This window comes from Cervus canadensis, chromosome 5 (assembly GCF_019320065.1).
Source record: "Cervus canadensis isolate Bull #8, Minnesota chromosome 5, ASM1932006v1, whole genome shotgun sequence".
Lineage (NCBI taxonomy): Eukaryota > Metazoa > Chordata > Mammalia > Artiodactyla > Cervidae > Cervus > Cervus canadensis.
The window spans coordinates 83,666,784-83,679,400 of NC_057390.1; the positions used below are offsets into that span (position 1 = coordinate 83,666,784).

The window sequence follows — 12,617 nt, forward strand, 5'->3', positions numbered from 1 at the left end:
CCGGATCTGTCTTGTTTAAATACTGAACTAGAGCAAACATTGATCAGCCATAGTGTAGCATAATGAGGCAGATATGTTACATTAATATATTCCTAACTATGAGAAGTGATAGAATATTTGCCAGAAAAGGTACAACTGTACCAAGCTAAATTTACTGAAGAAAGCCTCAATAAAAATATTTGAAACAATGAAAATTAACCCTGACAACACAACTATAGTTCCTGAGGCAACAGAACTCTTTAAAGTAGCCTTGAATGAATTGATAGCAACTACTTTTATAAAAGGGAGAAAAGAGAAAAGAAAGATTGTTACAAAAGAATGCTCTGTACCTCTGAAAGTCTGCCTTAGTGCTATAAATGTTTGCAGAGAAACCCAAGACATTGGGGGAGTTGTCCAGAACAGAACTAGTGCAGTAAAGACACAGGGGGGGCTGATAACACACCAGCAGAGAGAACCCGAACACAGCTAAATTATATGAACAGATGATAAGGATGCCAGAGGAATGAACCACCCTAGATAATGAAATAAGATCCAACATAGCAATAATGTTGGTACCCAAGAAACCAGACACTGCAATTACACAATACTGTAAAGCAATTATCCTCCAATTAAAAAATAAATACATTTTAAAAAAAGAAATTATTAGAGAAGATATTCCTGACATGAAAGCCTGTTTACTTGTGGCTCTTGAGAGAGGTGTTTTCACAAGGGACAGAGGAAGCAGAGACATTGTTCTGAGAGGGTGGAGGGCTAGACTGAGAAATTAATTTACCTTTCAGAACTGTGTCAGCTAATTTCCTGTGTCTAAAGTTAATGTCCTGATTAGAAAAGACTGGGCATTCTGGCAGATGGACTGGGACTCTGCATGTACGTGGATGAGGTATGGGTTCCTATCTGCCCACACCTCTGTTGTTTATGCCAACTGGAGTTGGGATGCAGCCTGAGGATGTAGAGAGGCAGAGTTCTCAGCTATTGTAACTTGCTAGTCCCCATCTGTGTGCTGAGGCTAACATTGTTAAGAGGAAGAGAAAGTTGCTAGCTGATCTTGGGCCAAGACAGTTAAGTAAGAGGAGCCATGAAAATATCGTTTCTCATGATGTACTCTGCATATAGGTTAAATAAATAGGGTGACAATATACAGCCTTGATGTACTCCTTTTCCTATTTGGAACCAGTCTGCTGTTCCATGTCCAGTTCTAACTGTTGCTTCCTGACCTGCATACAGGTTTCTCAAGAGGCAGGTCAGGTGGTCTGGTATTCCCATCTCTTTCAGAATTTTCCAGTTTATTGTGATCTACACAGTCAAAGTCTTTGGCATAGTCAATAAAGCAGAAATAGATGTTTTTCTAGAACTCTCTTGCTTTTTCGATGATCCAGCAGATGTTGGCAATTTGATCTCTGGTTCCTCTGCCTTTTCTAAAACCAGCTTAAACATCTGGAAGTTCATGGTTCATGTATTGCTGAAGCCTGGCTTGGAGAATTTTGAGCATTACTTTATTAGTGTGTGAAATGAGTGCAATTGTGCTGTAGTCTGAGCATTCTTTGGCATTGCCTTTCTTCGGGATTGGAATGAAAACTGACTTTTTCCAGTCCTGTGGCCATTGCTGAGTTTTCCAGATTTGCTGGCATATTGAGTGCAGCATTTTCACAGCATCATCTTTTAGGATTTGAAATAGCTCAACTGGAATTCCATCACCTCCACTAGCTTTGTTCGTGGTGATACTTCCTAAGGCCCACCTGACTTCACATTCCAGGATGTCCGGCTCTAGGTGAGTGTGAGTGATCACACCTTTGTGATTATCTGGGTCGTGAAGATCTTTTTTGTACAGCTCTTCTGTGTATTCTTGCCGCCTCTTCTTAATATCTTCTGCTTCTGTTAGGTCCATACCATTTCTGTCCTTTATTGAGCCCATCTTTGCATGAAATGTTCCCTTGGTATCTCTAATTTTCTTGAAGAGATCTCTAGTCTTTCCCATTCTATTGTTTTCCTCTATTTCTTTGCATTGATCACTGAGGAAGGCTTTCTTATCTCTCCTGGCTATTCTTTGGAACTCTGCATTCAAATGGAAATATCTTTCCTTTTCTCCTTTGCTTTTCACTTTTCTTCTTTTTACAGCTATTTGTAAGGCCTCCTCAGACAGCCATTTTGCTTTTTTGCATTTCTTTTTCTTGGGGATAACCTTGATCCCTGTCTCATGTACAATGTCACGAATCTCCGTCTATGGTTCATCAGACACTCTATCAGATCTAGTCCCTTAAATCTATTTCTCACTCCCACTGTATAGTCATAAGGGATTTGATTTAGGTCATACCTGAATGGTCTCGTGATTGCTGGGAGAAATATCAATAACCTCAGATATGCAGATGACACCACCCTTCTGGCAGAAAGTAAAGAAGAACTAAAGAGCCTCGATGACAGTGAAAGAGGAGAGTGAAAAAGTTGGCTTAAAATTCAACATTCAGAAAACTAAGATCATGGCATCCGGTCCCATCACTTCATGGCAAATAGATGGGGAAACAGTGGCTGACTTTATTTTTCTGGGCTCCAAAATCACTGCAGATGGTGATTACAGCCAGGAAATTAAAAGACGCTTACTCCTTGGAAGGAAAGTTATGACCAACCTAGATAAGTAGAGACATTACTTTGCCAACAAAGGTCTGTTTAGTCAAGGCTACGGTTTTTCCAGTGGTCATGTATGGATGTGAGAGTTGGACTATAAAGATAGCTGAGCACCGAAGAATTGATGCTTTTGAACTGAGGTGTTGAAGAAGACTCTTGAGAGTCCCTTGGACTGCAAGGAGATCCAACCAGTCCATCCTAAAGGAGATCAGTCCTGGGTGTTCATTAGAAGGACTGATGTTGAAGCTGAAACTCCAATACTTTGGCCACCTGATGCGAAGAGCTGACTCATTTGAAAAGACCCTGATGTTGGGAAAGAGTGAGGGCAGGAGGAGAAGGGGACGACAGAGGATGAGATGGTTGAATGGCATCACCGACTCAATGAACATGAGTTTGGGTGAACTCCAGTGGTTGGTGATGGACAGGGAGGCCTGGCATGCTGCAGTCAACTTCATCTAGTTGAATGGATCTTAATCAAAGTTAATTATGTGTCTATATATATATAACAACCAATTATATTAGCTTGCCAATTTCTCCCCACATGTTAACGTTGCTCTTGGACCTGAAAACAGGGACATGCCCTTCAGTTGATCCACGTAGCTGGACGACACATGCCTGGCACCAGGGTCGTCTCACTGCCAGTCCTTCTTGAACGAGTAAACCTTCAGAGATTACTGGTTTTGGATTCATCAGTTAAGGCTGATAATAGTCCAGCCATGAATCTTAGCTTTACGTCTGAACTACTTGGTAGTCCTCATGTTGTTGTAGTTCAGTTGCTCAGCCGTGTCTGACTCTTTGTGACCCCATGGACTACAGCACTCCAGACTTCCCTGTCCATCACCATCTCCCGAAGCTTGCTCAAACTTGTCCGTTGAGTTGGTGATGCCATACAACCATCTCATCCTGTCGTCTCCTTCTCCTGTCCTTAATCTTTATACTTAATGAAAGATACTAGCATCATCCCTCTTTTAAATATAGGAAGAAAGCCATGATCTGGCCTATCACCATCCCCTTTTAAAAATACAATTATTTATTCATTTAATTAACTGCACCAGCTCTTTGTTGTGGCCCTTGAGACCTACGATCTTCATTGCCGTACGTGGGAGTCTTTAGTTGTGGCATGTGGGATCTAGTTCCCTGACCAGGGATTAAACCTGGGCTGTTGACATTGGGAGCACGGAGTCTTAACCACCAGACCACCAGGGAAGTCCTTGCCATTCTTACTTAGTATAGCACTTGTGCCATTTAGTAAGCTGTTGTCTCTCAACTCTAAATCAATTTTTCTTTGAGCTGCTCTGTGAAATGGGGCTGAGACTCTGAGAAAAATATATCTTCTTTGCCACGTTAGATTTTATCAATTGGAGGCAGGATAGGAGACTGAAAGGTAGAAATAGAGAGAAGGGAGTTGATCCTTCAGTTTTGCTTGCTTTTCTAACAATTTTCCCCTGCAGTGACTTTTCACCTCAGTGGTAGTGGTTGGTTCTAGTATCCAGCTTTGTTCCCGATGATCACAGGATCAGCCTCATTCCACCCACTCAGTTAACAGACAGCAGTCAGTCTGTTGCTTTTCTCAAAATTCTGAGTCCAAGCTCTGATCTGGATTCAGACACTTCAGGAAGGAACCCTGGCAGTCAGGGTGAGAAGCAGGAGCAAGCACACAGACAGGAAGTCTCAGGGCTTCCCAGGTGGCACAGTGGGAAAGAGACCTGGGTTCGATCCCTGGGTCAGGAAGACCCCCTAGAGAAGGAAATGGCAACCCACTCCAGTATTCTTACCTGTAACATCCCATGGACAGAGGGGCCTGGTGGGTTGTAGTCCATGGGGTCTCAAAGAGTCGGACATGACTGAGTAATACTGAGCAAACACACACATACACCAGGAAGAAGATAAGAATCCACACACAGGAGACAGAAGTCACACAGGAAGTAGACAGGGAGTCACCAGGAAGAAGACAGGAAGTCACACACAGTAGACAAAAGCCACACATGAAGTAAACAGGAAGTCACCAGGAAGCAATTAGGAAGAGACAAATTCCTTCTTCCTTCCAGTGTTGAAGACTTCCCCTAATGCCCCTATGGACAGAGCCAGACATGGATCTGCTGGCAAAATGGAAGTGTGGTTTTCAGTCTCAGCTCCAACATCACAGAGTGTGAAAGGGTGATTTTCACCTAGTAGACAATGACTTAGTAACTGGCACACAAGTCTCTTAAGCCTGTTCCTCCAACATGTTGAAATGAATGATTACCTTGCCTCTGTTGGTTTTTTATTTTTTTATTAAAACCTCACAAACATAAGTTACTGAGAACTTATTCCTGAAAATAACAACCATAATAACGTTCTTCACATAATGGCTTTCCTTCCTCTTTGTTTATACTGTTCCACTTGGCTGTTCTACACATACGAAGTCAATTTGCGGTTGGAGAAAGGCCTTGTAATGGTATGAACACCCTCTCACTCACTCTCCAATTACCAAGTATGTAGGGGTTATGTCAACACGATAGGATGTTAGAGTGACAAGTGTGCTAACATCAGTACATGGACATATTTATATAAAACCAAAAATGAAAAAGCCAAAAGTGGAACATATTAGGGGTGTACCTTACTTATTACAATGTAAGGTTTATAAATGTACATGAAAAGATTCTAAATAAAGTTGGAATAATAGTAATTGCAGTTTAATGTTACATTAAGTTTTTCTTCCTATAAAGTCACAGAAGTTCATAATTGTTTCTTGAAAGACAAAAAACGATATGAGAATATTTGCTCATTTACATTTCCCAGAATGCCTTCCTCTCTGATCTTAGTGTTCCTTTTAACTTGTCTTTTTTTTTTTTTAAATCTTCTTTGAACAAATGGAGTAATGTTGATTTTGTCTGGACTATACTCACAGCTTTTATTTATTATTATTATTTTTTTAAATTTTTATTTATTTATTTTTTTGTCATACATTGATATGAATCAGCCATAGATACTCACAGCTTTTAAAACAAATCTTGCTTTCACAGCTGCTTATTCGAATATTAACAGGCTGAGTGGAGTTTGCCCTCTGAATTAATTCTCAAAATAAGATTGAGATGTACAAAGAAGAAAAGTAAACTCTAAAAACTTAGGACTATCTGTCATACAGTGAATTGTTCTTTCTCCTGTTTATTATTATTATTATTATTTTAAGAAATAGCATTACTTGACTTTGTCCCACTTTGTGCAGGAGATGTGATTATAGTAGTTTGTGTGCCTGATGATAATACAAAGTGAAAAGGAAAAGAAAAACTACCTCTTATGAAAATGTTTTCTTTAACAGGAAACTTTCTATCCCTGGTTGCAGAAAAGGAAGAGAGAAAGTAGCCAGGAAGATTCAGTTTGCTGTGTCATAAGCATCCCTTTGGGGAATGATCAAGGTATCCCAAAGGCTTCCTAGGCGGCTCAGTGATAAAGAATCCACCTGCCAATGCAAGGGACACAGGAGACTTGGGTTTAATCCCTGGGTGGGGAAGATCCCCTGGAGGAAGAAATGGCAACCTGTTCCAGTATTCTTCCCTGGGAAATCCCATGGACAAAGGAGCCTGTCAGGCCCAAAGAATGAGGCATGGAGCAAAAGATTATTGGATTAGGATGACCCCAGATTCTCTTTTATTGAGCTCAAGGTCCTCTAATAACTGTTCTCACTAGCATTCTTTCCTTCTCATCACATCTATTGTTCTTCTCTTTATTTTCCCATTCATCTTAAAGGAATATTATTCTAAAACTTCAATTCAATGTAAAAGCTATATACAAAGTAATTACTATGTGCAAGATATTCCAAATTCTGTAAAAAAAAATTCCTCTCATCTTTTAAACTAGCTTGAATTTATTATATTACACACAAAGTAATTTTAACTAATGTACATGTCTTTTTGTTTTTGTTTTCTTGTTTGACTGTGTCATGTGGTATTCAGTATCTTAGTTCCCTGTCCAGGGACCAAACCCAGGTCCCCTGCTTTGGAAGCACTGAGTCTTAACCACTGGACCACCAGGGAAGACCTTATTTTTTTTCTTTTACTCATTTAAAAAGGGTTATTTATTTATTTGTTCTTATTTCTGACTGTGCTGTATTTGAACTTATTTCTGTTCTTCATTGTTGCACTCCAGCTTTCTCTAGTTGTGGCAAGCTACTCTCTAGTTGCGGTGTAAGGGCTTCTTATTTCGGTGTCTTCCTCTTATCGTATGTGCCTAGGGCATATGGTTGTTCAGTCGCTCAATCGAGTCCGACCCCATGAACTATAGCACACAAGGCTTCACCGTCCTTCACCATCTTCCAGAGCTTGCTCAAACTCAGGTTCATTGAGTCGGTGATGCCATCCAACCATCTCATCCTCTGTCATCCCCTTCTCCTCCTGCCTTCAATCTTTCCCAGCATCAGGGTCTTTTCTAATGAGTCAATTCTTTGCATCAGGTGGCCAAAGCATTGGAGTTTCAGCTGTAGCATCAGTCCTTCCAGTGTATATTCAGGACTGATTTCCTTTAGGATGGACTGGTTGGATCTCCTTGCAATCCAAGGGACTTTCAAGAGTCTTCTTCAGCACCACAGTTTAAAAGCATCAGTTCTTCGGTGCTCAGCCTTCTTTATGGTCCAACTCTCACATTCATACATGATTACTGGAAAAACCATAGCTTTGACTAAACAGACCTTTGTTGGCCAAGTAATGTCTCTGCTTTTTAATGTGCTGTCTAGGTTGGTCATAGCTTTTCTTCCAAGGAGCAAGTGTCTTTTAATTTCATGGCTGCAGTCACCATCTGCAGTGATTTTGGAGCCCAAGAAAAGAAAGTCTCTCACTGTTTCCATTGTCTCCCCATCTACTTGCCATGAAGTGATAGGACTGGATGCCATGATCTTCATTTTTTGAATGTTGAGCTTTAAGCCAGCTTTTTCACTCTCCTCTTTCACTTTCATCAAGAGGCTCTTTAGTTCTTCTTCGCTTTCTGCCATAAGGGTGGTGTCAGCTGTGTATCTGAGGTTATTGCTAGGGCACACAGGCTTCAGTAATTGTGGCAGGCAGGCTGAGTAGCCCCAAGGCATGCTGAATCTTCTCAGACCAAGAATCAAACTTCACTGGCAGATGAGTTCTTTACCACTGGATCACTGGGGAAGTCCTAGTCATTTATTTTTTAATCAAAGTATAGTTGCTATACAATGTTATATAAATTATAAGTGTACAAAATATAGTGATTCACAATTTTTAAAGGTTATACCTATACATACTTATTTCTTATAAAATGAGATCCAAATTTCTAAGAACTACATTCAAAGTTCTGTATAATCTAGATGTCTCTTACCTTTTCAACCTTATTTCTTATTGCTTCTTAATTTACATTTTTTCTCTAAACAGCCCAGCATACTCTGTGTTCTTAAATGCATCCTGTTCCTTTTTGGACCACACCTCTGCTCATTTAAATATCATTTTCACGTCACTTCCTCTCTTTAAACCTTATCCATCCTTCAAAGTCCACTTATCTCAAAGCTCCCTTATACAACAGAGACAACCCTCCTTTTGATGATTTATAGGCCTTCCTATATGTGCAACTGATTTGGCATTTGTCATATATTCTCATGAATGATTATGCATTAAATTTTTAAAATATGTATCAACAAAATTGTAAGATCCTTGGGGCCAGAAAACACATCTTTTGCTTGTTTGTGCTCTTAAGGAGAAGCAGAAACAAACACTTTCTGATTCACTATTGATGGGTGGGCCACTTCTAAAACCTATACCCAAATAGAAAATTATACTTCTACTTAAGGGAATAAAATATAACTTTTATATTCTTTCACTAAAATGTGTTTATTGGGCACATTCTGTAATAGGGGAAAACTTTGTATTCTATTACAAGTTCATCACTAAAAGGGATGTTACCCATAAGCTGAAATTCCGCATAATGGAATCCCATCTCTGGGAACTCTGCCTCCCAGATAATGAGCATTAAGCTAAATATCATTGTTTAGCATCCTGACCATGCCCACCTGTGAAATGACTGCAGGAGGAAGAAATTAGCACACCCCCTCCAGAGGCTGATGGGTACTGGGAAGTGTTTGACTTTATGTCCTTTTTTTTTTTTCTCTAAGTATAAAAGAAGCATGAATTCTAACTCAGGCAAGATGGTTCTCTGGGGGCACGAGCCCACCATCTTCTCCATCTGCTGGCTTGCCAAGTCAAGTTGCTATTCTTGCCCCAACAACTTGTCTCTCGATTTACTGGCCCATCTTGCAGTAAGCAGTACAAGCTTGGACTCGGTAACTGTTCTAGATGCTAGGTGCTGGTGATGAGGTCCAGCGGGGTATCCTGGCCCTGCGGACCTCACGGCCACCAGCTGGGACACACACAGCTCACTGGGAGCTGAACCCAGAGCGCAGGTCACAAGACACGGACTGTCACAGGAGAGAAAGGACAGTCTGGAGCTGAAGGCCGTCAGGCTCAGGCCAGGAGCTCCATTCTGCCGAACCAGCGAGATTCCACAGCTGTGGGGCTCCAGAGGAACTAGATACAGAGCATAGCTCTCTTCCACTCCAGCATTCGAATTCAACCAAGAAAGAGACACAGGACCCAGAATGAAGGAGGTAAAGACGTGGCCTAGGTCTGTGGCAAGTGCGGTGCTATCAGCCTCCCCTCAACTGAATTTACTCCACTCACGGCTGGCCTCACCTGCAGACAAAATCTGCTCTGCTAAGCTCACTGCACACCAGATAGCAGAATAGGATCCGAGGCAAATTATCCTCTAGCCAAGTGAAAAATTCGGGAAAAACAGAAAAGGTAAACTATAGTCCTGAGATTTCGTATGGGACTAAAACCTACTGATGCATATTGTCATCTCTGCGCTCTTCTCTGGGCCTCTGGGGAGTCAAGTCGGTGACCTCTGGCCAGGTGTTACCATCAGGGATAGCATCTGGACAGGAGAGGAGTGGAGGGAGAGAAAGCCTGGGTTTAAATACCAGTTCTGTCATTTATTCACTGTAATGCTATAAATAGCAGAGTGTCATTGTCTTCATCTGTAAAGCAGGAATTTTCCCTTACAAGGTTTTTATATGGTGAATATTCAATATTTTTGATGCTGAAATCCTCAAATGGGGTTGAATTAGATTCAACTGGTGTTAGAGAAGACTCTTGAGAGTCCCTTGGATTTCAAGGAGATCCAACCAGTCCATCCTAAAGGAAATCAGTCCTGAATATACATTGGAAGGACTGATGCTAAAGTTGAAACTCCAATACTTTGGCCACCTGATGCAAAGAACTGACTCATTTGAAAAGAACCTGATGCTAGGAAAGATTGAAGGCGGGAGGAGAAGGGGATGACAGAGGATGAGATGGCTGGATGGCATCACCGACTCAATGGACATGAGTTTGAGTAAACTCCAGGAACTGGCAATGGATAGGGAGGCCTGGTGTGCTGCAGTCCATGGGGTCGCGACTGTGTAACTGAACTGAACTGAAATGACCTCAAAAAATGTTCCTAAAATGTTTAAAGATTCCTTTTGGGTCTCCAACTTACCTTCTGATTAAGTAAAGCAATTTCCTCTCTAATAATAAAGAGATGAAAGTGATCTCCTGTTGCAAAGAGGATACAGTCTAGATTAGTTAACATGTGTTCTGGAAGCTTATGTGTTCTGGCTTAGGGAAGGGTGAAAACATATATAGTTAGATATAATGTCTTCATGAAACCTGACAAAACAGCAAAACTTGGGAGGAGTTGGGGTGGGGAGAGTTGATAGTTGATAAAATTATTTTAAATTGTAGAAGCCCAAAGGCCTCAAGGGTTTGTTCAAACTTCAACCTGAAACACTGCATGCATATTTCAGACATTCTGACACTTTGTGGCATCAAAGGAACACACAGTCTTTCTCAGTGACCTTGAACTCCAAGGTCATCATGCTATAAGTGCCCCACCCTCTTGTGTTAATTAGCTAAGATAAATTGTTCTGCTCTAAGAGGTGATATTCCTTTAATTTTTTTTTTTCTCTGAACACCACCCCTTCCAAATTTAATAAAAAGCCACATCTGGATTTTCCAGGGGCCCCAAGTGTGTCTAGGCACTGCAGAATGTCGTCATGTCTTTTGGTTCTCTGCTGGGGACACACCAGTCGTCAGCCTCATGGTTGGTGTTGTAATGCTTCCAGGCAGCTTTGCTATACACCGGGAGTTTTTGTATTGATTGTGTTGAGAGAGCCTTAATGTAGATGACTGCCTCTGTCCCATGGCCCTCTAGAGAAGAGATCTTTAGGTCTCCTTGGAAGTACTGTGCATAAAGATGTGATATGGGTGATCCATAACCAAAACCAGTCAGGGGCACTGCTCGGGACATCTCGACATGAGGCCGGGGTGCAGTGGTGTACATGTAGTTAAAGAGTCAGTCAGTTGTCCTCAGAGGAACACCACCTCCTCAGTCACTCATCTTCACAGTCAAATCCTCCTTACCCCGTGTGATGTGGACCTGAGTAGGACATTTGTTGGCGTGATGCTCCATCCTTGCTCTCACTGCATTCATTTAGTTCTTCAGTTCTAGTTTGGGAGAGTTCAGTTCAGCTCAGTCATGTCTGACTCTTTTTTTTCCATTTTTCTGACTCTTTAATATAATACAAATCACACAGACGCCTAGCATTTTCATCAGTTCAGTTCAGTTGCTCAATCGTGTCCGACTCTTTGCGACCCCATGGACTGCAGCACACCAGGCCTCCCTGTCCATTACCAACTCCTGGAGTTTACCCAAACTCATGTCCATTGCATTGGTGATGCCATTCAACCATCTCATCCTCTATTGTCCCTTTCTCCTCCTGCCCTCACTCGTTCCCAGCATCAGAGTCTTTTCCAATGAGTCAGCTCTTCACATCAGGTGGCCAAAGTATTGGAGTTTCAGCTTCAACATCAGTCCTTCTAATGAACACCCAGGACTGATCTCCTTTAGGATGGACTGGTTGGATCTCCTTGCAGTCCAAGGGACTCTCAAGAGTCTTCTCCAACACCACAGTTCAAAAGCATCAATTCTTCCGTGCTCAGCTTGCTTTATAGTCCAACTCTCACATCGCCATCTTTAATAAGTTCAACCACATTGCAGTTTCGATTTATGCTTCCAAGGTGTTCTCGATGCGATAGGCTTCCTTTGCCTTTTCCACCAAATAATAAAGAGTGCTGATTAAGTAACATTCTAATTGAAATTCAACTCATGTAGAAAGGATCCAAAAATTACTTAACATCCTGGCTGATGACAGGATCCACCCCAGAGCTCTCCTTGTTACCCAACCACACCTTCAGCCATTGTGGGAATCGCCTCATTGTGTCGGTTCCTGATCTGTATCACTGCATCTGTAAACTCATAAACAGTTTTAGCATCTTCAGCACTTTTGTCCTTAAACCAGCTCTGTAGCAACTGAACTGATGGTGTCCAGAGAAGATAATCTGGAAGGAGACTTACTTCTTTCATAATATTTGCCAATCTCACAGGCACCTCTTGCCGCAGAAACAGAAGTGAGGTCTTTTCTCAAGCAAGCACAGATCCGAAGTCCAGGAACTGCTTCTTGCAGCGCCCTGGAACTGCGAGAAGCGCGCAGAAGTTGCCCTTGGCCCAGAACGCCGCGCCCGGGGCCTGGGCCGGCCGCTCCAGCCTCCTGCCGAGGTCCGCCCCAGGAGCCAGGCCCGGGCGCCTGGGCAGGGAGGGACGTCAGCAACGTGGTGGCCTCGGGGGTGGGGAGGCGCGGCCACCGCCCGCCTTCCCGGAGCCCGGCCTTGAGCCTTCTTGAATTTTTCATTCCAACCGAAAAACATGAATCTACCCATGCGGTGAGCATTTTGTAAACAGAACTTAATATTTGTTTTTTTTTTGTTCAATTGGATACTATAATGCACTCTCAATAAACAATCTTTAAAAATGCCACTATGGGGCTATTTGTACTTTTCTACTTAATTTTTATGAAAAACATTTTTTAAAATGTCATGTTCAGTTCAGTTCAGTCGCTTAGTCGTGTCCGACTCTTT

At 41.9% G+C, this 12,617-nt stretch overlaps 1 pseudogene; it reads right to left on the bottom strand.

Annotated features, from left to right (window-relative positions):
* Positions 1-11,648: 11,648 nt before the first annotated feature.
* The window catches only part of LOC122442504, a 47,533-nt pseudogene continuing 46,564 nt past the window's right edge, over positions 11,649-12,617 (bottom strand).